Genomic DNA, 5416 nt, shown 5'->3' with positions numbered 1-5416 from the left:
TGTTTCTTGCTAAATATATTTGTTCTTTTCATTTTGTCATTAAGTCTAGTCTTTTTTTGAGATTGCAATGATTTTTTTCCTCCATAGTTGTAACTTAAATTTTCCATGACTTCTGATTTCAAATCCAATCCTGTTAAAAAAGCATATATAATATATATATATATATATATATATATAGCAATGGTATGCAGGCAAAATTGTGTATAGCTAATAATTTACTTCAACATTTAAGATTTTCAGTCATAACGACCCTCAAAAGCACAGGTGTCAAACTCAAGTCCCCGGGGGCCAGATCCGGCCCGCCACATGTGCCTCAACTCCTGTGATTCTTGCTAAAATGTGTACCAAAATTTTAAATTGTCATATGTAATAAATAATGAATCTCAGATTCAGGAGGAACAGTGTGGTTTTTGTGACACGGGCTGTTCGGTCCCTGTACGACCGGAGTCGGAGTTTGGTCCGCGTATCCGGCAGTAAGTCGGACTTGTTCCCGGTGAGGGTTGGACTCCGCCAAGGCTGCCCTTTGTCACCAATTCTGTTCATAACTTTTATGGACAGAATTTCTAGCCGCAGCCGAGGCGTACAGGGGTTCCGGTTTGGTGGCCTCAGTATTGCATCTCTGCTTTTTGCAGATGATGTGGTCCTGTTGGCTTCATCAAGCCGTGACCGCCAACTCTCACTGGAGCGGTTCGCAGCTGAAGTGTGAAGCGGCTGGGATGAGATTCAGCACCTCCAAATCTGAGACCATGGTCCTCAGTCGGAAAAGGGTGGCGTGCCCTCTCCAGGTCGGGGATGAGATCCTGCCCCAAGTGGAGGTGTTCAAGTATCTTGGGGTCTTGTTCACGAGTGAGGGAAGAATAGAACGGGAGATCGACAGGCGGATTGGTGCAGCGTCTGCAGTGATGCGGACTTTGTATCGGTCCGTTGTGGTAAAGAAGGAGCTAAGCTGAAAGGTGACGCTCTCGATTTACCGGTCGATCTACCTTCCTACCGTCACCTATGGTCATGAGCTGTGGGTCGTGACCGAAAGAACAAGATCCCAGACACAAGCGGCCGAAATGAGTTTCCTCCGCAGGATGTCCGGGCTCTCCCTTATAGAGAGGGTGAGAAGCTCGGTCATCCGGGAGGATCTCAAGAGTAGAGCCGCTGCTCCTCCACATCGAGAGGAGCCAGATGAGGTGGCTGGGGCATCTGATTCGGATGCCTACCGGACGCCTCCCTGGTGAGGTGTTCCGGGCACGTACCACTGGGAAGAGACCCCGGGGACGAGCCAGGACACGCTGGAGAGACTACATTCTTCAGCTTGACCTGGGAACGCTTCGGGATCCTCCCGGAAGTGCTGGATGAAGTGGCTGGGGAGAGGGAAGTCTGGGCGTCCCTGCTAAAGCTACTGCCCCCGTGACCCGACCTCGGATAAGCGGTAGAAAATGGATGGAATAAATAATGTTGAGATACTGCAAGCACTTTTTGTTACCAATCCCCCTTTTTGTTTTTAGAGTAACTGAACACCCGTGTATCGTTGACTTCCGATGTCAGAATTGGTTTGTTCATCTATTTGTTGTGTATATGCAATAATATGAGCGATTAACCATTTATATGGTTTTACAGTCATAACGGCCCTCTGAGGGAAATCGTAACTACAATGTGGCCCGCGATCTAAAGGAAACCATAGCTACGATGTTGCTCGCTATAAAAATGAGTCCTAACCTATCCCTGAACGGATTGTTTAGATATTCCGAGAAATTAAGACCGAATGAAAACAAAAATCAACTTATGAGCAAAGGGTTTCATGCAATGGGTCCAAATATAAATGAGAAAAACAACCAAGAACCATCACAGATGGACGTGTAATATAGCCTGCCCGATTTAAGAGCGCATTGACCCATAATACCTTAGACAAGGGGTCACCCAACATGGTGTCTGCAGGCACTAGGTGTAGCCCCCAAAGACCAGGGGCCTCATGTACAAAAGGTGCGTACGCACAAAAACATGGCGTACCTTCTTTTTCACGGCAAAGGTCAGATGCATCAAGAGTGACATGACCCTGGAAATGTGCGGTGCCTCACGCCAACTGCACGTTTCTGCAGCTTTTGGTGCTTTGGCGACACTTAGGGGTGATGATAGGAATCTGTTATCATAAATCTGCACATCAGAGCCACATGAACAATTAGCACTGATGAACAATTAATGCCCGGCAAGATTTGATTTCAACAATGCAATTGAGGCAAGGACTCAGAATTCATTTGTTAACCATTGTATTTAATGGACCACTGATATTTGTGAGGACACCTATCAATTGATCAAGGCGATCCATGTATGCCACCTATTGCTCTCACAATCGCTTCGTGACTCCAGCACATGCACTGAAAAAAAAAAAAGTCCTTTGAATTTACTTAATTTGAACATGTACGTTGGTTGCACATGATTAAAATGACATAATTTACCCCATCTCCTAAAAAAAAGAAAAGTTTTCTTTCTGTGTGCATGTCTTCTCCTGTGTATTAAAATAATAAATTGAGTAATCAAAAAGGACAAAGTTTTTTATATCCCTTTGATATGCTGATGTGCTTCTATTTGAATTCAAAAGATTTATTACAAATACCATACATATACCATTTACGCATGAACCTTTATCTCACAGGGCTGAGTGGAGGTTCCTGTATAAACACATTTGTTATGAGTTAGAAAAATACACGGTATTAACCTTGTGGGGGGGGATCAGAGTCAGTGCTCCCACCACCCGAAAGAGTACAGGAAGTCCTCGACCTACGACGTTTCGATGCCCGTGCCTCGTCCGCCATTTTGTCCCCAGCACCATAGTGTTTCTGCTTAGCTAGTGCTTGTCTGTGTTTGTGCGCCGGGAGTATCTTTGCTCTTTTTTCACACTCTCAGCAGTAATGGGAAGCCCCACCCTCTTTTGTGATGCACTCGCCCGCAGTCTGGAACCTTTGACACACACCGGGCACAGCTTTATAACAGTGTGTCGGTGACTTGTGGATTGCCGCACCCACCAAAGAACAATGTGAGACTGATACAATTGCTTTGTTAAAACACCTTGCATCTGAAGGTCACAAGGCATCATTGTCCAAATTGCATTTTGTATCACAAACATCCTCACTGCTCCTGGAAAAATACTTTCTCCGGCCCGAGGGCAGGCTATTGTCGACATGCCCAAACCACTCACTAAGAAACAGGTATTATCTTTTTTGGGAATCTGCTCTTACTACATACATTTCATACCAAATTATTCTGTTTATGACTGCTGTGCGCTCTCTTACCCTGGACAGGTCACTCACTTCCTCATCACATGTCAAATGGACGCCTGATGCCGCTTTCGAACATCTTAAGTGTGCCCTGCAGTCTGCTTTTGCAGCCAACTTCTGCAAATCCTGCCTCACGTGCTCGTCCCAACCCTGGCAGAACACGCCCAATCACTCAACAGGCAGCACATCCACCGCCTACACGGCCATTCTAACATGTAATGATGGACTTTATAGAATTGACACCTTGTGAGGGCAAGAAAAAGTTATGGTAGAAATGGATTGAAGTATTTCCGGCCAAACATGCATCTGCAACTATGGAGGCAAAAACATTATTCCCAGATGGGGAATCCCCGAGAAACTTTCTTCTGACAACGGCATACATGTTGTAAATGAAGTGATGACACAGCTTTCTGACAGGTTACAATTTGACCTTAAAACGCATTGTAGTTACCATCCCTAATGTGGCAGTACAGTAGAGAAAGAAAATGGGATTCTGAAAGCTAAATTGAATAAATGTTGTGAAGACACAATTGAATTGGATTGTCTACAAATTGTGTTGATGTACAGTATATGAGATGTATATGCACAATTGGTACCCTTTTGAGATCCTCTTTGCAGGCCCTCCGAATGTCGGACTATATCCTCCAGGCTTGCCGATGGACACGCACCTTTGCGAAAACATGATCAGGTATTGCAACGTCTTTGACTAACTTGCTCTCTGATGTCAGGAAACAAGTCCGATCAGCACTGCCAAGGGCGGCTGACGGACCCCTGCATGACATCAAAACCGGCGACTTTGTGCTGAAAGAATTTCCGGCGGAAAACGTGCCGACATCAGCGCTGGCTGGGGCCTTTCCAGGTCCTCCTTGTGGCACACACTGCAGTGAAGGTTGCTGAAAGAGCTACGCGGATTCACGCATCGCACTGCAAAAAGGTCCCAGCGCCTCCTAAGGTCCCGACTTCTCCTCTTCCTTCACCTTCTACAGTGGATGGGCAGAAGGTTCAGCCTAATAAGGCTAAATAATCACCTCTAAGAAAGAGGATTCATTGTTAGCATAGAGGAGCAAGTCATAAGGAGAAGAAGATAAGATCATAAAAGCCGAGCAACGACCGATCAGAACTGTCATCTGTCACAACTGACACTCGCACACCACACGCATGCGCAACTCTGCAGCAGAACAGAAGACGAAGATGACATCTCCTGGGGGTTTCAAACCCCTCCTTGGTGGTTCGACATTCATTTCCATAATTATTGTGATACAAATGTGCATTGATGCGCCCACTGTGACGAGCTTCTTTGGTTACATGCGATCGCCACTACCTTTGCTAATTATAGAATGAATGTTTGGTTTCCTGATGCCCTTCATGTGGCACGTTCTCAACATCGTTCTAATTGCTATGTTTGTTCTTTCATGCAGCTGCAAACCAACATGTAGTACCTTCCCCGCATCCCAATTTGTCATCACTCTTTCCTCTCACCTTAACTTCTGTCAGTCCACAGTCCTTGCTGAAACAGGTTCTCCTCTCCCCTACGTCAATGTGACCACACATTGTGATGCTTTTAAACCCACTAAGGATTCTGGTAAGGTGCCTTTGTTCAGATTCGCCCGGGAGCGAAATTCCGCTGTTTTGCTATGAACAATACCCTATTTGGCCTGCGCGTGTATGTTGGCGAGGTACCAAAATCTTATTGCCAATCTATATCTGTACCATGCACAACGTTTGTCTCCAACTCCTCTCTGAACAATTCCCAAACTCTTCTCGGTACTACCCGTCTTCCCTATATGCAGCAAACCTTACCGGTTTGGCATGTTGCCTTCTCAGGGCGTGTACTGGCTTTGTGGACACAGTTTCTCCACTAGACTCGTTCCCGATTGGTCAGGTCGATGCGGCCCTATTGTTTTGACAGACCACTCATACATTATCTCTGCCACATGCCGTTGCCGTCGTCATAGACCGGCCCAATTTGAAGAACACGATCCACTTTGGGGCACGGATGTCCCGACCGATCTTAAGGTTTGTGGAACAGGTACCAAGGTATTGTACTCTCTATTGCCTCAAATTAGGGTGGGCAAATTGATATGAAACTAAGTTATCGCTTTTCTAGTTTTGTTAACACTACCCTGACCATTCTTGAAGCTTCACGTGTGAAA

The 5416-nt window shown here is 45.8% G+C and overlaps 1 long non-coding RNA gene across 1 annotated transcript; it reads left to right on the top strand.

Annotated features, from left to right (window-relative positions):
* Positions 1 to 2825: 2825 nt before the first annotated feature.
* Positions 2826 to 3798, top strand: LOC133483282 (uncharacterized). Its single transcript, XR_009790072.1, has 2 exons — positions 2826 to 3194; positions 3288 to 3798. It is a non-coding gene; the product is annotated as an uncharacterized LOC133483282 (long non-coding RNA).
* The last annotated feature ends 1618 nt before the right edge of the window (positions 3799 to 5416 follow it).

This window comes from Phyllopteryx taeniolatus, chromosome 1 (assembly GCF_024500385.1).
Source record: "Phyllopteryx taeniolatus isolate TA_2022b chromosome 1, UOR_Ptae_1.2, whole genome shotgun sequence".
In the NCBI taxonomy this organism is placed as follows: domain Eukaryota; kingdom Metazoa; phylum Chordata; class Actinopteri; order Syngnathiformes; family Syngnathidae; genus Phyllopteryx; species Phyllopteryx taeniolatus.
This window is presented reverse-complemented; position numbering and strand designations above follow the sequence as displayed.